This window comes from Cervus elaphus, chromosome 25, assembly GCF_910594005.1.
Source record: "Cervus elaphus chromosome 25, mCerEla1.1, whole genome shotgun sequence".
Taxonomy (NCBI): Eukaryota; Metazoa; Chordata; class Mammalia; order Artiodactyla; family Cervidae; genus Cervus; species Cervus elaphus.
Genome location: NC_057839.1, coordinates 21812665 through 21835306, shown reverse-complemented (window position 1 = coordinate 21835306; position 22642 = coordinate 21812665). Strand labels below are relative to the sequence as shown.

At 42.3% G+C, this 22642-nt stretch overlaps 1 protein-coding gene and 1 non-coding gene across 2 annotated transcripts in view; one reads left to right on the top strand and one right to left on the bottom strand.

Moving 5' to 3' along the window:
- PDE4D (phosphodiesterase 4D) overlaps positions 1-22642 on the bottom strand; it is a 1564000-nt gene that overhangs the window by 1472844 nt on the left and 68514 nt on the right. The gene's annotated exons all lie outside the window — the stretch shown is intronic.
- Positions 15128-15200, top strand: TRNAC-GCA. Its single transcript has one exon. It is a non-coding gene; the product is annotated as a tRNA-Cys (tRNA).

Sequence of the window (22642 nt, the reverse complement as noted above, 5' to 3'; positions counted from 1 at the left end):
TGACTGAAGCCATCAAAGTAAAAGACACTTGCTCCTTGGAAGAAAAGCTATGACAAACCCAGAGAGCATATTAAAAAGCAGAGACATTACTTTGCTGCAAATGTCCATCTAGTCAAAAGTCTGGTTTTTCCAGTAGTCACATAAAGATGTGAAAGTTAGACCATAAAGAAGGCTGAGCACCCAAGAACTGATGCTTTTGAACTATGGTGTTGGAGAAGACTCTTGAGAGTCCTCTGGACTGCAAAGAGTTCAAACCAGTCAATCCTAAAGAAATCAATCCTGAATATTCATTGGAAGGACTGATGCTGAAGCTGAAACTCCAATACTTTGGCCACCTGATGGGAATAGCTGACTCATTAGAAAAGACCCTGATGCTGAAAAAGATTGAAGGCAGGAGGAGAAGGGGACGACAGAGGACGAGATGGTTTGATGGCATCACCGACTCATCGGACATGAGTTTGAGCAAAGTCCAGGAGATGGTGAAGGACAGGGAAGCCTGGCGTGCTGCCATCCATGGGGTCACCAAGAGTGAGACAGGACTGAGTGACTGATCAAGAAATTAATCCCACCTACAGCTTCCCAACATCAAGGGAAATGCCTTTCCCTGTCCCCTAGAAAGTCACTGAAAGAAGTTTAAAGCAACTTTTAAAAAAATTTATTTATTTATTTTACTTTACAACATTGTATTGGTCTTGCCATACACTGACTTGAATCCCCCATGGGTGTACATGTGTTCCCCATCCTGAACCCCCCTCCCACCTCCCTCCCCATCCCATCCCTCTGGGTCTTCCCAGTGCACCAGCCCCGAGCATCCTGTATCATGCACCGAACCTGGACTGGCGATTCGTTTCACATATGATAATATACATGTTTCAATGCCATTCTCCCATATTATCCCACCCTCACCCTCTCCCACAGAGTCCAAAAGACTGTTCAATACATCTGTGTCTCTCTTGCTGTCTTGCATATAGGGTTATCGTTACCATCTTTCTAAATTCCATATATATGTTTTAGTATACTGTATTGGTGTTTTTCTTTCTGACTTACTTCACTCTGTATAATAGGCTCCAGTTTCACCCACCTCATCAGAACTGATTCAAATGTATTCTTTTTAATGGCTGAGTAATATTCCATTGTGTATATGTACCACAGCTCTCTTATCTATTCATCTGCTGATGGGCATCTAGGTTGCTTCCATGTCCTGGCTATTATAAACAGTGCTGTGATGAACATTGGGGTACATGTGTCTCTTTCAGATCTGGTTTCCTCGGTGTGTATGCCCAGAAGTGGGATTGCTGGGTCATATGGCAGTTCTATTTCCAGTTTTTTAAGGAATCTCCACACTGTTCTCCATAGTGGCTGTACTAGTTTGCATTCCCACCAACAGTGTAAGAGGGTTCCCTTTTCTCCACACCCTCTCCAGCATTTATTGCTTGTAGACTTTTGGATAGCAGCCATCCTGACTGGCATGAAATGGTACCTCATTGTGGTTTTGATTTGCATTTCTCTGATAATGAATGATGTTGAGCATCTTTTCATGTGTTTGTTAGCCATCTGTATGTCTTCTTTGGAGAAATGTCTCTTTAGTTCTTTGGCCCACTTTTTGATTGGGTCTTTTATTTTTCTGAAATTGAGCTGCAGCAGCTGCTTGTATATTTTTGAGATTAATTCTTTGTCCATTGCTTCATTTGCTGTTATTTTCCCCCATTCTGAAGGCTGTCTTTTCACCTTGTAAAGCAACTTTTTAAAATGGGGAGCACCAGCCTCCCACTTGTGCTTTCAAGTATGACACTCACGATCAATTATTCCTTCCTCAATTTCACCTTAGAAGGATACTACAGGTAAGACTCTGAACTTCATATTCACGGAAAAGAATGGCCAACCTGAAACACATTTAACTGGGTACTTCCCCTAACGTAGTTGCAACTATTGCTTTTATGGAGCCAGGTGAGGATTTCATAGAAGCTGATAAATGTTCTCAGGAACAAAGATGTGATTGTGCACTTCCTGGCCTCTGGTGGGTCTTGCCCAGATGCGAGCTCATATCATAGGAGTCAGTGAATTTCACACCAGTAGATGTGTTCCAATAAATCAAGGGCTTATATAAATCCCAGAACCTGCTTCTGTGGGGCTCAAGCTACAATCAACTTAAACCATCACGGGGTGGATGTTTCACACATTGAAACAACTTCATAAAAAGACCATGGGAGCTGGGCCCTTGATGATTCCATGTTGCCTGATTTGCCAAGAGGGGAGAAAGTCTTTTCTAAGCTGAGAGTCTTTGAGCATTGTACATCTGTCCTCAGTACTTAGGGGGGGGGGGGGGGATCTGTTCCATCTATTCTCCCCGTCAAGCTGTAAGATTTTTTAAAAAGACCCCACTGCAATTAGAAAGAGCTGCTAATTGGATCAAGAAGTTAAAGGTATAAGACATGTTTGTATTGAATTTCCCTTGAAATAATCTTGGATTTAGAATATAAAGGCAAAGAGGACTTGGCAATGTGAATTTTTGCTGGCAACAGAAAAGTTCAGCACAACAATTATTTCAGAATAATTATTTTTGCCAAACACAGCAAAAATCTCTGGATTTACCCAAAGCTAATATGGTAAGGGTAACATTTCAAACCTCTTCCACTTTGTATGCTAAGTCACTTCAGTCGTGTCCAACTCTCTGTGACCTGATGGACTGAAGCCTGCCAGGCTCCTCTGTTCACTGGATTCTTCCAGGCAAGAATACTGGAGTGGGTCACTGTGCCCTCCTCCAAGGGATCTTCCCAACCCAGGAATCAAACCTGTGTCTGTTACATCTAACCTGCATTGGCAGGTGGATTCTTTACCTCTATCGATACCTGGGAAGTCCTGTTTCCACTTTAGTCACTCACTAAATACTCAGATGGCCAAAGCAACCAAAAAACTCTTGCAGTAAGAAATGGCTAGTCCATTTTTCTTTACCAATTTACCACAGGTTCTGGTGAGAAAAAAAAGCTTCACAGTAAAATATTGACTTAACTCTGTTAGGGAACTAATTCATATGTTTAAAAAGAAAATTCATAAATGTTTCCCTGAGAGGGTTATTATCTACAGATATGTCTCAATTTTCTAAATTTATGTATGTTTTCAACTAATATAATCTCTTATTTATTGCAGTTTTAGGAGCTAAACTGAATAAAAGATAAATTTTCATCATCTAGATTTTTATTCTGTCATCTTTACATCAATTCAAATCTGGTATCCTCTAAAGTTTTGGCAAACTCAAGTAACCACTAACTACAAATGAAGTAAATACTTCCAGTCACTAGTTACAAGATTACAGTGCCTAAATTGTCTATTCACAAATGTTTAAGTTCTTTCTTTGAGGCCGGAGCAGCAGCAAGGACTTGACTTTGGCAGGGTGCATGATATCCATGGACCTGGGGGATTCTACGATCTGTTTTGAGTCAAATATTTTGTCAAAAGCAAAACCAGTTCACCAAACCAAGAACTCCTGCTGAGAAATATCAATTCTTTCACATCCTTATCTTCAGGGGAAATCCAAAACCCAGGGTTGACTCTTGAGAGTCCCATGCAAAGTAAGGACATCAAACCAGTCAATCTTAAAGGAAATCAACCCTGAACACTATTTGGAAGGACTGATGCTGAAGCTGAAGCTCCAGTACTTTGACCACCAGATGCAAACAGCTTACATTAGGGCCTTTGGAAAAGGCCCTAATACTAGAAAAGATTGAAGGCAGAAGAAGAAGAGGGTGACAGAGGATGAGATGGTTGGATGGCATCATCGATTCAAAGGACATGAACTTGGGTAAACTCCAGGAGATAGTGAAGGATAGGGGAGACTGGAGATGATGAGGGACAGGGAAGCCTAGCATGCTGTAGTCCATAGGGTCTCGAAGAGTCAGATATGACTTGGCAACTGAACAACAAAATGCTCCCAAAATGATCCATAAGAACCCAGACATTTTTACAAATGGCTCAATCCCAAGACTTTTACTAGTGTTCCATTTCAATGTACTAGTGCAGTAGGATTCTCCTAAACCAAATCCTGTTCAAGTAAAGAGACGATGGTGAGGCCCCAGCAAGTTCCCCAACCTTAGTTCTGAGAATAGCTGTACCAGTAGAAAGCGGACTGCCTTTGTCTGCTGAATAACTTGTTGAAAGCCAATCAACCACAGACAGGTGATTATTCTAAGGTACTTTAAAAATGCAAGGTCTTTTTTAATTTGGAGAAAGTTGGCTTCTTTTCTTTAAGACGGTCCATTCCACAACAATGGTTCATAATTAGATCTATTTATTTTGACAGTCCCTACCTCCTGATAAAAGGCCATCTGCAACATTTCAAATTAAGGATTTTTCCTACAAAGAACATTATTATTCACAATGTGAAATATTGAGGCTTGAAAGAGAAGTATAATCAAAGATCACAACATAAAATTCCATTATCACGGTGTCTGGTTTTGACTCTGCTTTCTCAATTTAAAGAGGAAGAACTAGAAATAAATGTAATAAGTACTGAGGCATAAAGGATGGGAGGGGGTGGAACTGCTGAGTTAGCCTGCAAACATCTCAAGAGCAAAGAGTGTGCCTTTTCTTTTTCTTCATGTCTACAAAGCACAGTGAAAAGTGAAAGTGAAAATTGCTCAGGCGGGTCCAGCTTTTTGTGACCCCATGGACTGTAGCCTGCCAGGCTCCTCTGTCCATGGAATTCTCCAGGCAAGAATACTGGAGTGGGTAACTGTTCGCTTCTCCAGGGGATCTTCCCAACCCAGGGATTGAACCTAGGTCTCCCACATTGCAGGCAGATTCTTTACCATCTGAGCCACCAGGGAAGCCCAAAACACAGTACATGATCCATATTGTGTCTTGGTCATATAACGTATCAAGATTAAGATGAAGAAAAAAAAAAAACGCAAACAAATGAAACCTTTTCACCTTCTGCTTCAGCATTCTTCTACTCTACTTGGCTGCCTCCTTCACAAGTTATTTGAGCCCCCTTCCCAATATCATACTCCCTGGGCTTGCTTATCACTACCACCATGACCACCATGGAGAGTCATACAGGTTATTTCCTGCCCAAAGATCCCCAGCTGAAAGATGCAAGTGAAAGCTAAAACCTCATCCACAGTTACGAAGAGAATCGCTACTAGTCCCCACGTGGGAAGGCCTCCTATTTGTGGACTGCTTTGCAAATGACAGAGGCATCTCACCTCTGTCATTGTTGCTGGGGAAGTTACTCAATGCACTGGCTAAATCAAGTCAGGGCAAGTGGTCAGAGTGGCAATGACAGTGGTAAAAGTGGCTGCCAAATTCATGGAGCTGATACCATCTGGACAGACCAACCCATTTCCACCATGTCCTAATCAGTCATTCCCAGTCAGGTGGTGACTCTGGTTGCCATTTCCTGAATGGCTGGTATGTTTGCTGTTTAGAGCAGGAGGTGCCCAGCTCAGAGCATCAACCCTTGTCTGAGTTCTTTACAGAGCTATTATTCCGAAGAATCAGCTTCTAAAGGGTGCCCTGAAAGCCTACTTCACATTGCAGAAACTCCCTCTATAACCCCCCCAGGTCAAGTCAACCAACCTTCACTTGAACACATCCCATGAAGGGGCATTTGTCCAAAAGCAACCCCCTCTTCACTTTCAAAGAAAGTGAAATTATATGAATTAATTTAATCCCCACACCAACACTGAGAGGGAGGGATTATCAGTGCCCTTTTACGCGTGAACAGAAGAACTCACTCAAGTCCACACTCCTGAGTGAGGATTTGCACTTGGACCTGCCTGACTCTAGCACCCTGTTTGTAATCATGAAGCTCTACCTCTGAGTGTCTAACCATGTATCTATCTCCAAATTACAATGAGATATATATACTAAAATGGAAATTTCAGGACACTAAAACTCCACAATTTGATTACTTACACTAATGAGGGAGGGCTTCCCAGGTGGTGCTAGTGGTAAAGAACCCACCTGTCAACGCAGGTAGATGTAAAAGACACAAGTTCGATCCCTGGGTTGGGAAGATCCCCTGGAGTAGGAAATGGCAACCCATTCCAGGATTCTTGCCTGGAGAATCCCATGAATGGAGGAGCCTGGCAGGCCACACTCCATGGGATAGCACAGAGTCGGACAGAACTGAGCATACACGCACTCAATAAGGGAGGAAAAGGTGAAATTTAGGTGAAATCCAGTCTAGGCCTATTTTATAGCTACACTCTCAGAAAGTAGGTTCATGCCTCCATTCCCAGGTTCTAGGGGTGGGGGTGTGAGAGCTCAAAGGATGAGGGTAGGGAGTCAATGTAATATTCCATCTGGCTGTTGCTTACAGAAACTTCAAGAAAGCTATAAAGTAAAATAATTTAAAATGTTATCCCTTTATCTTTGTCCTACTTGAAATATAGAATAATGAAAAATGTCTTAAAAGAAAAAAGATGTCAGCAAAAAAGAAAATGAAAGGCTCAAAGGAATGTGTGTGTGTGTGTGCATGTGTATGTGCACATGTGTGTGTGTGTGCACTCAATCATGTACAATTTGCTGGGACCCCATGGACTGTAGCTTGTCAGACTCCTCTGTCCGGGGAATTTTCCACGTAAGAATACTGGAGTGGTTTGCCACTCCAGGGGATCTTTCCCATGCCTCTGGATAAAATGAGATGATGATGTGTGGCCAAATAGCGGCTACCCAGCATCTGAGCCCCTGCCTACATATGGTAAATTTCCTGCCATATAGGTCTCTCTGGGAAACAAAGCCACTTCAGTAAAGCAGTCAGAGTAGCCAGATACTTGCTTTTCTAGTCTCTCTGGTAACTATGGCACAGGTGACGAGCTAGCCATGAGCAACAAGACACCCTGGGGCTTCACATTGTGGGCTCGGAGATTCGGCAAACAGGGAGCCTTTGTTCCGCTGGCTGAGGGGGCAGCAGCCAGTCGCCAGGCCAGCAGTGTCAGCAGCTCTGAGCCGCAGCATCCAAGGCCAACCCCAGCAGTGGGCACACGCGCCACCGTGCCATGGTCACCGAGGGCCGCAGCCCCGGCTCACCAGCCTGGCTCTGTGGCACGACTCTGACTGTGAATCTGGCTTCCAAGTCTGGTGCCTGGCATTTCACAGCAACTCTACCAGATGCCTGACATCGTTTAGGAAATTCCTTTTATCCCTAAGCCAGCCAGAGTCAGTCTCAATTGCTTGCCTTGAAGATTCCTAAGGGATACATTATGTAACAGGACCTAAATATTTGTGCTGAATCAGAACAATAGCATCAAGCCACATTAAGAGCTGCCACTGGATCCATCTCGGCATGTGAGCCTTATCCTACCTTTGGACCTGGAAAATCACAAGGATGACCAGGCTTATGTTTTTTTAATTATTATTATTATTATTACATCAGACAGGGACCATGTCCCCAGAATCTCACTCACTACAGAAGAATGCAGAATGGGAAAGCAGAACAGGATGAGAATATGGTTCAAAAGTCTTTCATTAGTTTCCCACTATTCTTAAATGTAGATTCTTATCAAACCCCAAATGTATTTAATGACATATAAATTCCTTGTTGTAATATCCTAATGTAAAATGTATTCATTCATGGAACTAAAAGTGAGAGTTATGTGATATTGTGGGTAGAGGGGTGAAGACTATTAAATGCACAAATTTCTTCATGGCAACATCACAACACAGCATCTGGGACAAAGGCATTCTAAGCTATTTTAAAATAGAACTAGTCTTTGTAAACAGGATAACTGCTATGGGGTTCACAGGACTTTATTTATACAAAAGCTCTACTTTAAATAGATGAAAATTACTTAATAAACTATCATACGCAGTAAAACTGTCAAGAAAAGCAAGGACATGATAAACACAAATTTCAAAAAAGTGGTTCTGAGGAGGAGAATGCAAAAGGGGAAGGGCTTATATTCCAGAAGTAAGTAGTGGATTCAGAGAGGCTTACTTCATTATTAGGCTTTAAGCTACATGATACAAACTCTTGAATGTGTGACATAGTTCATAATGAAAAATCCAAAGACACAAAGGACAAATAATGATAAAACTAAAAAAGACGGTGTTTCAAGAACATCTTCCTTCAGTTTACTTAACTGTTGAAGCACCAAACTCTTAATAATACAGCCCCTGGAGCAAGCACACAGTCCTTCCCTTAAGACGAAAAACAGAGCCTACATGTTTCTCGTGTCAAGACCACTGGGCAGCTAGAGGCCCTGTGTTGATAATCAGTTGCAGATGAAGGTACCGCTCAGCATCGATCAAGGGCAATGCAGGGTTCTCAGCAGCCTCTCTGTCCCCAGCCTAGGGATCAATATGCTAAACGTGAGCACTGGCTAATTCTTTGTCTTAACAGGCACTTCCCAGGAAACTCCAAACCTGCAGAGACCCCACCAGGCTGCCCAGCCTCCAGGAAGGTGTTGCTTGTTACAGAACCTGTTTGTAGTGTCTACCTTAATCAGCAGACACGTCTGGCTCAATAAACTGACAACACTCTGCCCTTGTCCCAGCCACATCTTATAAGAAACCCAGAGAACTGCCAGAGTTTTTGTTAACCTTTCAAAACACTAGAAATGAATCTCAATAAAACCTAAACATGAGTTCTCAGAGTCGTAGGAGAAAGCACAAAACTCAACTCCTCATCAACCAAGTGTTAAAAAAAAAAAAAAAAGGAGAAAAGCTTACACTGGAACCCCAACAGCTGGAAAATACAACTACGTAATGACTTCAGACCCTTGGTGGATGCTGAGGAGGCCACAGTGGTGACCTTTTCTTTTGTACCACAAAAGCCTGGAAATAGCAATAACGTGAGAACAATAATTTCATCCATGATGCCCGTAGGCAAAGAACACTAAACTCTAACAAGCAAGTAATATCTGCAGAACATCCTGGAGGTTGTGTGCCATACTTGGGGGGAAAAGTATCGATTTGACCGTCTAGAGCTCTTATGGTCAAATCTCAGTTCTACAACTTTCCCCTGAGTCTCTTTCTCACCAGCGTCATAAAGGCAATAATCTCCACCGCACAGAGCCGCCATGAGGTTTACATGAGACAGCATATGGAAACATCCACTGTGGGGCCTGGCACGTGCAAGGTACTCAACAACGGATCACTCCACTCCTGCTCCCTGGAACACCTACAGCCACAAAGCGCTGCTTCATTCTTAACTGCCGTGGGCCAAGCCAGTCTCTCCAGGCCCAGAGCTTCCTGGCAATCCACGGCTGCAACGCCGTTGACAGTCATGCCTTGGGGCCTGCAGCAATTCTCCATAATATAACACACAAGCCCTCATGGCATAACAGTACCCAGGGCTGACGATCACAGTAGTGGGGCTTCAGTCCAGGCCCACAGGGTGGGTGATCTTTTGTTGATGCTCCACATCTAGTAAAACTCCTAAGTGATATTTACAAATCAGATTGAACTCAGACAACGTTATCATCTTAAAACCATCATTGTGAATCCCTCTTCACCTTCATGGTATGTCCCTAGTGCCCTCATAAGCAGGCCCTCCATGACCATATTTGATAACTGCTCCCTGTTCCTTCCCTAATAGCTCAGTTGGTAAAGAATCCGCTTGCAAGGCAGGAGACCCTGGATCAATTCCTGGGTCAGGAAGATGTGCTGGAGAAGGGATAGGCTACCCACTCCAGTATTCTTGGGCTTCCCTTGTGGCTCAGCTGGTAAAAAAATCCACCTGCAGTGTCGGAGACCTGGGTTCAATCCCTGGGTTGGGAAGATCCCATGGAGAAGGGAAAGGCTACCCACTCCAGTATTCTGGCCTGGAGAATTCCATGGACTGTAGAGTCCATGGGGTCGCAAAGAGCCAGACACAACTGAACGACTTCCACTTTCCCTGTTCCCTTTCCTTATAGTCCCTATAGTGCCACCCTCTGAGCCTCACCAACCCAAAACTGCCCATGCCTCACCACAAAAACTTACCAGCTTACTGTCACACTTATAGAATTACAAATCAAACCATTGACAGGAAATCTACTCTAATCCTCCATTTAATTAATAAGAAACCATGGCCCTGAGGCCCAGGGATGTCATGCCAGATGGTAAGTAACACTGGTGGCATGTCTGGAGGCCAGACCCTGACTCCCAGGCCAGAGCTCTTTCGAATACACAGCACTGCCTTAGATGGGAGCCTCTGTAGCTGGACCAGAACCAAGGCACACAACACCTTAGTGTTTGTGTACCCCAGCTCTGAAGTGACATTGCTTTTGACAGAGACTATTAGCTAAATGGGAAATGTGCTAAGTCGCTTCAGTCGTGTCCGACTCTTTGCAACCCCTTGACTTGTAGCCCGCCAGGCTCCTCTGTCCATGGGATTCTCCAGGCAGGAATACTGGAGGGGGTTGCCATGCCCCCCTCCAGGGGATCGTCCCGACCCAGAGATCGAATCCGTGTCTCCTTCAGCTACCTGCCCTGCAGGCAGGGTCTTCACTGCTGAGCCACCAGGAAAGCCCAAATAGGGTGAGTGATAAATGGGGTGAGCTAAACCTTCAAGACAGCTGCCATGGCCACTGGGAAGATATCTCGGGTTGAATAAGAGGGTTTTGGCCTCCCTCAAGTCCTTCCACTTAAATGACCACCTGTCCTTCCAGGAAGTGTTCTGCAGATGAGGGAAAATGGGGCCTCTGTTTCCCATCCATCTATCTATTCCATGAACAGTTGCTGAACGTTGGATATGTACACAGTGTACTGTTATAGGGATTGAAACGATGACCCCTGCCCCCTTTATTCACATGCTGTGTGCCAAGTATTACACTAAGCCTTGCCTTCTCTGATTCAACCTTCACAATAATCATATGAAATAGATGTCTGTATGCCCCATGTTACAGACAGGGAGAATAGAGAGAATAGAAGCTTAAGCGCCCAAGTCCCAAGTTTAGTAAGTGGTAAGAGTGGGACTAGAACCCAGTCTGCCCTCCTCCACAGCCTGTGCCTTCATCTGCTTCCTAGGGCCCTCTCTCCACAGCTGCATGGGTGACCTTGGTTGGTTCGGGGGATTATCAGGAAACTCAAATAAGAAAAAGCAGATGAAGCAGAGAGCACGGTGCTTGGCTGACAGTAAATGTTTTATCTTTTTAAAGTTGGATGAGACAAACCATTTCATAAAACCTTTATTTAGTTTGGAACTCAATGACACTTAGGTTTGCAATGACAATATTAATATATAAATGGCAAAGAATTTTGCTGTGACCTGGTCATTCTATTTAATCTGTCTGCAATTTTCCATGGATATTAAAAAAAAAAAAATTCTAGAGATTTTCTGGTTCCTACAGTCTGAACAGCAATATTTTGTGTGCAAATACCCCCTGTCATTCCATTCTCTTTTGTCTGTCTATATACATATTTATGTGAAGGCAGGGCCACCTTCATTCCTCACTTAACTAGTCCACAGGAAGTGGGTGGAGTTCGGTGAAAGCCTGTTGAGTCCCTGGCTGAGAGTTATGAATGTTGAGTAATGATCCTTTTACTGGGAACAATGAGTTTGTTAACTTGAGTGTAATTAATATTGGAGAACTTCCCTTGGGGTTGCATTGCCTCTCCCTGAGTGACAATCAAAACTCTCTGATGGCAGGTCGCTGAATGCAATTTCAGAGACATGGGGCTTCTAGGGCAGCATTCTGCTCCAGAACCAACAGAACCTTCCGTGATGACGGAAATATTCTTTCTGTGTCTACTCAGCCAAGGACAGCAGCCACCCACGGCTACTAAGCACTTGAAATGGGGTTGAGTGGCTGAGGAACTAGATTTTTAAATTTAGTTCATTTTAAGTACTGTACAAAGCCACATGCAGCTGGTGGCAACCACATAAGACGATACAGTTCTAGAGGAACTGATGGAGGAAAGTTGATCTATGGAGGACAGAGCAAGGATCAGTAACTTGATGTTCTCGTTTCTTGACAGATCCTTAACCACCCAGAAGCATGACCACAAGAGGGCCTGGGTCATGTTGGAAAGAGACCAGTTAGTCTGTAATGTTCTTCCTCTCTCCAATTCTGGGATTTCTTCAGGTAGGACCTGGACGACCATCAGGAACAAGAGAAAGTAAAGGGACTTTGGAACCTCTGAGCCATCTTTTTACAAAGGAGGAAATTAGAGGTCAAAGAGAAAGCCCTCTTCCCCAGGTCACATGATGGAAGAACAATAAAAGTCTCCTGACACACACCCCATGCTCTTTCAATTAAACTTAGCTAACATCTCAGCTATCATCCCTAATAAACTGTCGGCAGATAAGGTTTGAGGAGTTGCAGCAAAACAATGAAAACATATAAAGCTTGCCAAGAGTAGGACATAGCGACTGGTATCCCTAGCTTAAGTGGTCATCCCATCAAAACTAGGCAACAATGTTTAACTTGATTGTCCAACTGTCCCAAGAAAAGGAAGAACTAGCGTTTGTAACCTCTAGCTTAACCTGTCTTCTCTATAACATCCTCACCAGTTAGTGATTATTATTCTCAACATAGAGGTTACAGATTACTGAAGTTAAGTATCTAGCTCAAGAAACACTAGTAGAATATGAATTCAAAAGTAAATTGGGCTTTAAAGCCTAGGCACTTTCCACCACATCCCACTTTCTCCTCACAGCACCAGCTTCACCTATTGAGGTTCCTTATTCTTTCCAACAGATGGGCTTGAAGTGGCTCTTCATGCAATAGATCATCTTGCACATTTTACTTTCTTTTCTATAATTTCATTGTTAACAAAGGACAAAAAAATGCCATTACCATCAGCGAGGAAAAGAATCAAGACATTGCTTCCTGAATCAAAATACCAACAAAATGAAATTTAATATTAGTGCCAAAATAATTGGTAAGCATCCCCATCCAAATTTACTCCATTTCTAGGACCTCCCCAGTGGTCCAGTGGTTAAGAATTCACCTGCCAATGCAGGGGACATAGGTTCAGTCTCTGGTCCAGGAAGATCCCACATGCTGTGGAGCAACTAAGCCCACATGCCACAATTACTGAGCCCATGAGCCCTAGAGTCCTTGCTCTACAATGAGAAGCCACCGCAATGAGAGGCCTGCATATCGCAACTAGAGAGTAGTCCCTGCTCGCCACAATTAGAGAAAGCCCGCACACAGCAATGAAAACCCATCGCAGGCATAAGTAAATAAATAAACACATTTACCCCATTCCTACCACCTGTCAACAGTGGGTCCAAAGTGGCTATGTATGTATCTTCCTTTTAAAATGTCCATGTCTAAACATTTCAAGTATAGGACTCTTATATGAAAAGTTAATTTTAAAACTAAAAGGAAAAAGAAGAGGGACTGGACACAATGAAGGTGCTATCCCACGCTCCTTCAACTGTTTTCTCTATCTAAAGCAAAAACTCTCAATGTGCTATTTATATCAGTCATAACTCTTCTCTCTTTGAGATGCCACATCTACAGTGATTAATGGGTAAAGTCTAGAGTTTCTAATACTGTCTATCCTGATCGTAAATTGATATATAGTCCGCCACAAATTCCATTTGAGCTCATGATTTTCCTGTAAATGTACCCCAACATAGCTGCCACATTCCTAAATTCTGGGCAAAATTGATGATTGTACTCCACTATTTGATTATTGTGTGGGAGCTTAATGCAAAATCCCAAAATAGCAATAATGTGATTGCAGTTCTTTACTTCATTCCTGGCTGCTTAGTACTCTCAGCTTTACTTTGGCAGGCTGTTTGATGAAGATTAATCTCATTTTCTTTCTATCTGCTGTGTTAATAAAAATAAGCATTCTTGAGAAAATAGACTACGTGGCACAATTAGCTAATACCCATTCCTTCTATCTCTCATAAATTATGTTGAAATGAATGGCAGTAAAAGTGAGTTCAGAGTTTTCAATCTGCTTCCCAGTGGCTGGTTAAAAAAAAAGTACCCTAAACTCAGCCTGGTAAGGTCTGCTCACTCTAAGAACTGAGAGCAGTGGGCAAAATGAGATGCCAACTGGAACTGGAAATAAGGAATGAAAAAGGCCAGGGGGAGAGATGTGATGGAAAGAGAGGAGGCTAAACAGTATGGGCTAGAGTGGAGAAGGAGAGTCAGTGTTTGGGAAGGTTCTCATGAGCAGCTACTCCCTCCCTGGTAAGGGGCTTGTATAATATATATGAGTTCCTCCACCTGCTTTATCACAACCACCAAGATTTCAAGCACCTGTCATCCAGTTCACAGCCCCTGAGCACATCAAAGTTAAGGAAGGAAATTTTTCTCTTGGAAGATCCTCAAAAAGAGCTCTAACTAAACCCAAGAAGCCATCAAAGGTCAGAGTGTGTGCACAGCAAACATAACCTGGATCCAGAGCACAGTCACAAGCCTATCTTCTCATCCCAAGAACAAAATTCTGAAATTTCATTCCTTTATTCGTGTGTTTGTGTGTGTGTGTGTGTGTGTGTGTGTGTGTGTGTGTGTGTTAATCGCTCAGTCGTGTCTGACTCTTTGCGACCTCATGGACTGTAGCCCACCGGGCTCCTTTGTCCATGGGATTCTCCAGGCAAGAATACTGGAGTGGATTGCCATGCCCTTCTCCAGAGGATCTTCCCAACTCGGGGATCAAACTCTGGTCTCCTGCACTGCAGGCAGATTCTTTACCATCTGAGCTACAGGCAAGTCCTGTATTCTTGGAGTAGCTTAAAACATGGTTCCAAAATCTTTAGATACCCTTCCCATCAATAGGTGGGGTCTCTGTTCCCTTCCCTTGAGTCTGGGGAGGCTGTGTGGCCCAGAGAAGACAGGGAAGTGAGGCTGTGTGGTCTCCGTGGTCAGCCAGGGAAGGCCATGTGCCCCCTCTATGGGAGTGGGTGTATGTGGGGGCCTGAGTTCCAGGGCGGTGCCTGACACCCCTTCCACCACCAGGCTGTAAGAAACCCACACAGAGGGGTTCCATGGGGCCATGGTCACCAGACACGCCAGCAAACCGTGGCCCTGGCCCCACTGTGTCCTGACTTCTTGGCCCATAGCCTTCAGGTGAGTGTAAGAAAATGGTTGTTTCTAGCAGCTAAGTTTTGAGGTAATTTGTTACACAGCGATGGTCTCTGAAACAATCCTTTTGCTCCATTCCCACCTCTGATCTTTCTCTGTGGAGGCTTACATATTTAATTCCTTAAATGAGTCATTTCCACTTATTTGTGGAGGTCTTCCCTGTAGCTCAGTCGGTAGAGAGTCTGCCTGCAATGCAGGAGACCCAGGTTCAATCCCTGGGTTGGGAAGATCCCCTGGAGAATGAAATGGCAACCCACTCCAGTATTCTTGCCATGGAGAATTCCATGGACAGAGGAGCCTGGTGGGCTACAGTCCATGGGGTCACAAAGAGTTGGACACAACTGAGTGACTAACACACACACTCCACTCGTTTATACCCTAAAACTCTCTGTTTAAGTGAAAATTTCTGCCTAAGAAATCAATGGCTAGCAGAAACTCTGGACTCATCAGCTCACAATTTGACAATCACCCTTCATCCATAAAATAAATGTGTGGCTTTCCTTCTATCAATCATATAATTTCTAGAATACTGCCTTCTCTTTGAAGCCTTCCCAGTTTAATCACACAGAAGATGATGGCATGTAATTTCCTCTCTCACCCATCTCCCACTAACACCACATATAACCTTGGGGCATGCATGTATTGAACAACTAAACATCTAAAAGATGTACGAGAAAGATGAGTCATGACATCTCCCTTCAAAAGATTTCTAATCTTGTTTGGAAGGCAGTGCTAGCCACCCCCTCCTCTTACCAGCCTTATAAAGCAAAATAATAAAGATAGAGGGACCCACTGTCACAATGACATTGTACATATAAAAATACAGAAATCTTATTTATCTTATTTCTGTGCTTAAAAGGCATGCTTCTTTCATGCACATCCATGTCACCAGTGTTAACAATAATAATGATTCCTTATATCTAAAACTGGTTACTATTCAATCACCTATTCACACATTCAATAACCATTTACTGCTCTCTTTGTATGGAACTTCCCTTGTGGCTCAAATGGTAAAGAATCTGCCTGCAATGTGGGAGACCTGAGTTAAATCCCTAGGGTGGGAAGATCCCCTGGAGAAGGGAATGGCAACCCACTCTAGTATTCTTGCCTGGAGAATTCCTTGGACAGAGGAGCCTGGAGGGCTACAGTCCACGGGGTTTTAAAGTTCTGGGCATGACTGAGCAACTAACATTTCACACTTGTATGTGCCAGGCCCTCTGCTAAGCTCTGGCTGTAACCCAGAATAAGAGATACAGTCCATGTCATTTCAAAGCTTATATTCTAGTGAAGGAGACAGATAACAAATGTCTAAACATTTAAAAATATGACAAATACAGGAAAGGAAATGAGGAGGAGGATACAACAGACATTAAGTAGAAGCAGGGTGGCCACTCTGGTGAGGGTGGCCAGAGAAGACCCAGGAAAATTAGCAAACAGGTAGCAGTTGAGGTAGATCCTAAAGATAAGGAGATGCTGGGGAAAACTACAAGAGCAGGGTTTTGAGTGAGGAAACAGCACTTCCAAAAGCCCCAAGAAAGATCACCGCATGTTCCAAGAACAGGAAGGCCTATCTGTCCAGACAGATAGAGGAGAAAGCAGGAAGAGCTAAAAGCCATAAGAGGTGGAGCTGGTGTGTCACAATGCCAAGAGTGTGGTCTCCGAAACTGCAAGTCATCCAAAGGTAAAAGCAATGTAAATAGCAACTACGCTGTGCTAATAGTTACTTAATCATCATCGTCATCAGAGTAAAGTTTATGTTGACTATGTGCTTACTTTGGATTAATATTTTAGAAAATATTGCTGTGTTCTTCTCTTGCCTTTCAAATAAAAAGTATCCTTAGGACAGAAAGAGGGCTTTCCAGATGGCTCAGTGATAAAGAATCCACCTGCCAATGCAGGAGGCACAGGAAACGCAGGTTTGATCCCTGGGAAGGGAAGATCCCCTGGAGTAGGAAATGCCAACCCACTCCAGGATTCTTGCCCGAAAATTCCCATGGACAGAGGAGCCTGGTGGGCTACAATCCATGGGGTCACAGAAAGTCGGACACTCCTGAGCCCAAGCATGAGACAGAAAGAAGGAAAATCTGGCACTCAAAATAGGTCTTATGCAAGGCTTACTAATACACTTTCTCAAGAAAGAATTTTTAAATGTCTGTATCACCTTCCACGTAGAAAGACTTGAAGAATTCTCCCCACAGTGAAGAAAAGATGTGACACAGAAGAGAGAGAGGAAATCCCATCCTCATCCTCATCCCAGGGGATTTGAGGGGAGGAAAAGCAGGGGAAGGAGTGAAGTGGCTGGAATGTGTTGTGTAGACCTGGGAAAGTCAGAGGAATGAGGGTTCTAACCCTGTTCCTGCTCGGGGTTCTAGAAAAACATCACCTGTCAGGTTGCCCCACTCCAAAGTCCATGCGGAGGCAGTTAGGCAGACAGACAGCTCGGAGTGTAGTTTTTTCTGAGCACCAATTTGGGTCACGAAGATCCTCTGGAGAAGGAAACGGCTACCCTCTCCAGTATTCTTGCCTGGAGAAATCCATGGACAGAGGAGCCTGGCAGGATACAGCCCGTGGGGTCACAAAGAGTCAGACATGCCTGAGCAACTAACACTTTTACACTTTCTTGGTTGCCTAAGGGGAAACACCGTGGTAGGGCTGGGATCCCAGGGTTCTCAGCTCCCCATGGGTAGAAATTAGAAAGCAGCTGAACTTAGAGTCAGCATGCCAGCCTGGAGAGGAATGAGACGGTGCACTAGCAAAGGCTGGCTGTGAAGAGTCCATTCAGGAGCAACTGGCCTCTGCTCCTGAAGTGGAGTGGGGTTGCAGAAGGCCTGTGATACCACTGAGAATAAGATGATGCCATGGACACTGCCAGATCCTAATCAATCCCAAAGACACCAGGGTCCTTGTTACACCAGCTCAGATCTTAGTCAAGAATGCCAGTGGACCATGCGACAGGTGGGGAAACAAGTGGGCAGTGAACCCATTAACTAGAGCTGTGGACTCCTCCCTCCCACCAAGACTGCCTCAGCCCCTCACCTTCCCCATAAACTTGCATCTCATCTTAAAGAGGAGGCCAGAAGAGCCTGGCACAGAGAGAGCTGAAAGTCTGAACACTTTTTCCCAGACACAGAGCTTTATCTAAAATCAATATGGCAGACTACTATTTAAAACAACTTGGACATTTGATTAATTTTCCTTCTAATCAGCAAGAGTTTGCTGAGGAGGAAGATCACATGAGTGAAAATCAAAATTAAGGAGCTACATGTTCTCTGCCCATCCAGATGTGGTGGGAGAGAAATCTCTGACCCATTACAAGTACTTTACACATATCATCTCATCCAATCCTCAGAACAACAATAAGAATCCATCACTCCGGTTGTGGCACCAAAAAAAAAAAAAAAATTTAAAAAATCCATCACTCTGAATCTCTTCCCCATGTATAAGAAGGAAGTGTCAGGTTAAACAAAGTGATGAACTGACACATCCCTTGAGTGACAGAGCCGCCATATGTTTGAGTGCTTGACCAATGCAGGTTTTGCCTCATCACTCTCAGTCCAGACTTCCTTTTAACATGATGGCAGTGAGCATCATTAAGTGTATACTTAAAACCACAAGGCACCTATCATGGGGGAGGCACTGTTCTTGCTGCTTTGCAAATAAAGGACTCCTTTAATCTTCTCACCAATCATATAAAGTAGTTACCATTATTACTCCCATTTTTTTATATGAGAACACTGAACTCAGAAAGTGTCAGAAAGTGGAATAATTTGTCTTGGGTCAATTTTGCAGCTAATAAATGGAGGAACTGATACTTGAACCCAGACCACAGAAAATGAGAAATGAGCTATTAACTGCTGCAGTGGACAAAAAATCAAAAAACTTTTCAAATTGTAACTTTAAGTTACAATGGCTCTAGGTTTAATAAAACTTATAATGGTTTAATCTTCATGACTAATAAAAGTTATATATTAATATCATCCAAGGGATTCAAGGGTCTTTCAATATCCACAAATCAATAAATGTAATAAACTACAATAACAAATTAAAGAATAAAAACTTCATGATCATCTCAATAGATGCAGAAAAGCTTTTAATAAAATTTAATATCCATTTATGATTTTAGAAAAAACTCTCCAGAAAGTAGGCATAGAGGGAACATACCTCTACATAATAAAGCCCATATATGACAAACCCACAGCTAAGATCAATGGTAAAAAGCTGAAGGCATTTCCTCTAAGGTTAGGACCAATACAAAGATGCTCACTCTCACCATTGCTTATTCAACATATTTTTGAAAGTCCTAGTCATAGCAGTCAGACAAGAAAAAGAAATAGAATATACCCAAATTGGAAAGAAAGAAGTAAAACTGTCACTATTTGCAGATAATATGATATTATATAAAGAAAATCCTAAAGATGCCACCAGAAAACTACTAGAGCTTATCAAAAAATTTGGTAAAGTGCAAGTACAAAACTAATATACAGAAATCTGTTGCATTTCTGTATTTTAACAATGAACTATTAGAAAGAGAAATTAAGGGAACAATCCCATTTACCATCACCTACCTGCCTCTAAGGAGGCAGAAGACTTGTGCTCCAAAAATTATAAAACACAAGTGAAAGAAATTGAAGATGATGCACAGAGCTAGAAAGATATACTAGATATACCATGTTCTTGGATTGAAAGAATCCATACTGTTAAAATGACCATACCAGCCAAGGCAGTCTACAGATTTAATGCAATCTCTATCAAATTACCAATGGCATTTTTCACAGAACTAAAACAAAAAATTTCACAATCCATATGGAAACACAAAAAACCTTGAACAACCAGAGCAATCTTGAGAAAGAAGAAAGGAGCTGGATAAATAAATCTCCCTGACTTTAGACTATATTACAAAGCTACAGTTATCAAAACACTATGGTACTGGCACAAAAAATGGAAATAAAGATCAATGGAACAGGATAGAAAGCCCAGAAATAAACCCACAAATTCACGGTCAATTAATCACAAACAAAGGAAGCAAGAATATACTGTGGAGAAAAGACAGTCTCTTCAGTAAGTGGTGCTAGGAAAATGGACAGTTACATGCAAGAGAATGGAATTAGAACATTCTCTAATACCTTAGACAAAAAACTCAAACTGGATTAAATACCTAAATGTAAGACCAGACACTATAAAACTCTTACAGGAAAACATAAGCAGAACATTCTTTAACATAAATTGCAGCAGTTATTTTTTTAAATATGTTTCCTAAAGTAAAGGAAATAAAAGCAAAAATAAATAAGTGAGACCTAATTGAACTAAAAGATTTTGCACAGCAAAGGAACCCATCAACAAAATGAAAAGACACCCTATAGAATGGGAGAAAATATTTTCAGATGATATAACTGATAAAGGTTAATATCCAACATATATAGATAGCTCATAACAACTCCACATAAAAAAACAAACAACCCAATTTAAAAAGGAAGAGAAGGCTTGAAGAGACATTTTTTCCAAAGAAGAAATGCAGATGGCCAATAGGCACTGAAAAGATGCTCAACACTGCTAATCATCAGGGAAATGCAAATCAAAATCACAAAGAGATACCATCTCACATCTGCTAGAATTGCTATCATCAAAAAGTCTACAAATAATAAATGTTGGTGAGGATGTGGAGAAAAGGAAACCCTCCTCCACTGTTGTTGGGAATGTAAACTGGTATAGCCACTGTGGAAAACTGTATGAAGTTTTCTCAAAACAACTAAAAATAGGACTATCAAATAACCCCAACAATTCTACTCTTGGTTATATATCTGAAAAGAAAACCAAAACCACTAATTTTAAAAGATACATGCACCCCAATGTTCACAGAAGCCTATAAATGCCAATATATGGAAGCAGCCTAAATGTCCATCGACAGACAAATAGATAAAGAAGATGGGGTATATTTATACAATGGAATACTATCCAATCATAAAAAAAGAAAGAAATTTTGCCATTTGCAGCAATATGGATGGACTTTCAGGGCATTAAGCTAAATGAAATAAGTCAGACTGACAAAGGCAAATATTGTATGATATCACATATCTTGATTCTAAATGTTCAATAAACTAGTACATGTAATGATATATGGGGAATATAACAATGGAGAATGTTGCAAATATTTTACAGTAACTGTAAATGGAAAGTAACCTTTAAAAATTATATAAAATAAATATATAATTTCTAGAAGTGTCCATTTTTCATTTGCCGTGAAAAATCTATCTGAAGACAGTTAACAACTCATAGTTAGACCAAGTAAGTTATGGTGTTTAAAGGGAAAATGGACTAGAAGACTAGCTTAAGCAGAAAATTCTTTAAGGACTAGAACTACCCTGGACTCTCACATACACTATTAACAGAGCTGTAGAAGATAACAGAAGAAAGTCAAATCACAAGAGAACACACCACATAAGTGTTAGCTAATTTCATTATTGTCAGACCTTGCCAACAAAGGTCTGTCTAGTCAAAGCTATGGTTTTTCCAGTAGTCATGTATAGATGTGAGCTACTGCTGCTGCTGCTAAGTCGCTTCAGTCATGTCTGACTCTGTGAGACACCATAGACAGCAGCCTACCAGGCTCCCCGCCCCTGGGATTCTCCAGGCAAGAACACTGGAGTGGGTTGCCGTTTCCTTCTCCAATGTATGAAAGTGAAAAGTGAAAGTGAAGCTGCTCAGTCGTGTCTGACTCTTAGCGACCCCATGGACTGCAGCCTACCAGGCTCCTCCGTCCATGGGATTCTCCAGGCAAGAGTACTGGAGTCAGCTGCCATTGCCTTCTCCAATAGATGTGAGAGTTGGACCATAAAGAAAGCTGAACGTCAAAAAATTGATGCTTTTGAACTGTGGTGTTGGAGAAGACTCTTGAGAGTCCCTTGGATTGAAAGGAGATCAAACCAGTCAACCCTACAGGAAATCAGTCCTGAATATTCACTAGAAGGACTGATGCTGAAGCTGAAGCTCCAAAACTTTGGCTACCTGATATGAAGAACTGACTCATTGGAAAAGACCCTGATGCTGGAAAAGATTGAAGGCAGGAGGAAAAGGGGATGACGGAGGATGAGATGGTTAAATGGCATCACCAACTCACCGGACATGAGTTTGAGCAAGCTCCTGGAGATGGTGATGGACAGGGAAGCCTGGTGTGCTGCAGTCCATGGGGTCACAAAGAGTCAGACATGACTGAGTGACTGAACTGAACTGACTGAATTTCATTATCATCAATATTAGCATCATTATTTCAGTTATTATATAAAACCAAAAAGTCACAACATAGGAAAGTGATACTTACATAAAAGGAAATTCAGTGGAGGCATTTATTTCATACCAAAAGCAAGTAATTTCAAATTTTAATGTTATTTCTGAAAATTTTAGTTCAATCCAAACCACTCAGTTCAGAAAGAGTAAAATGATGATGTTAAAGATCAGCAACAAATCAGGGAATTAAAAATCAGACCTAAATGAAGAAAAATGTGACTGAAATTAATTAGAAAGATAGTTTTCTCCCCCCTGCAAGAGCAGTAAGTGATTATCTAGATATTTTCCACCTTTCCTACAGAAAAATCTCTACAAAGATACACAGTTTATTCCAACACCATTCAGTCAACCACCAGGAGGGGGTTGGTTCATGTAAACATGTAACACTG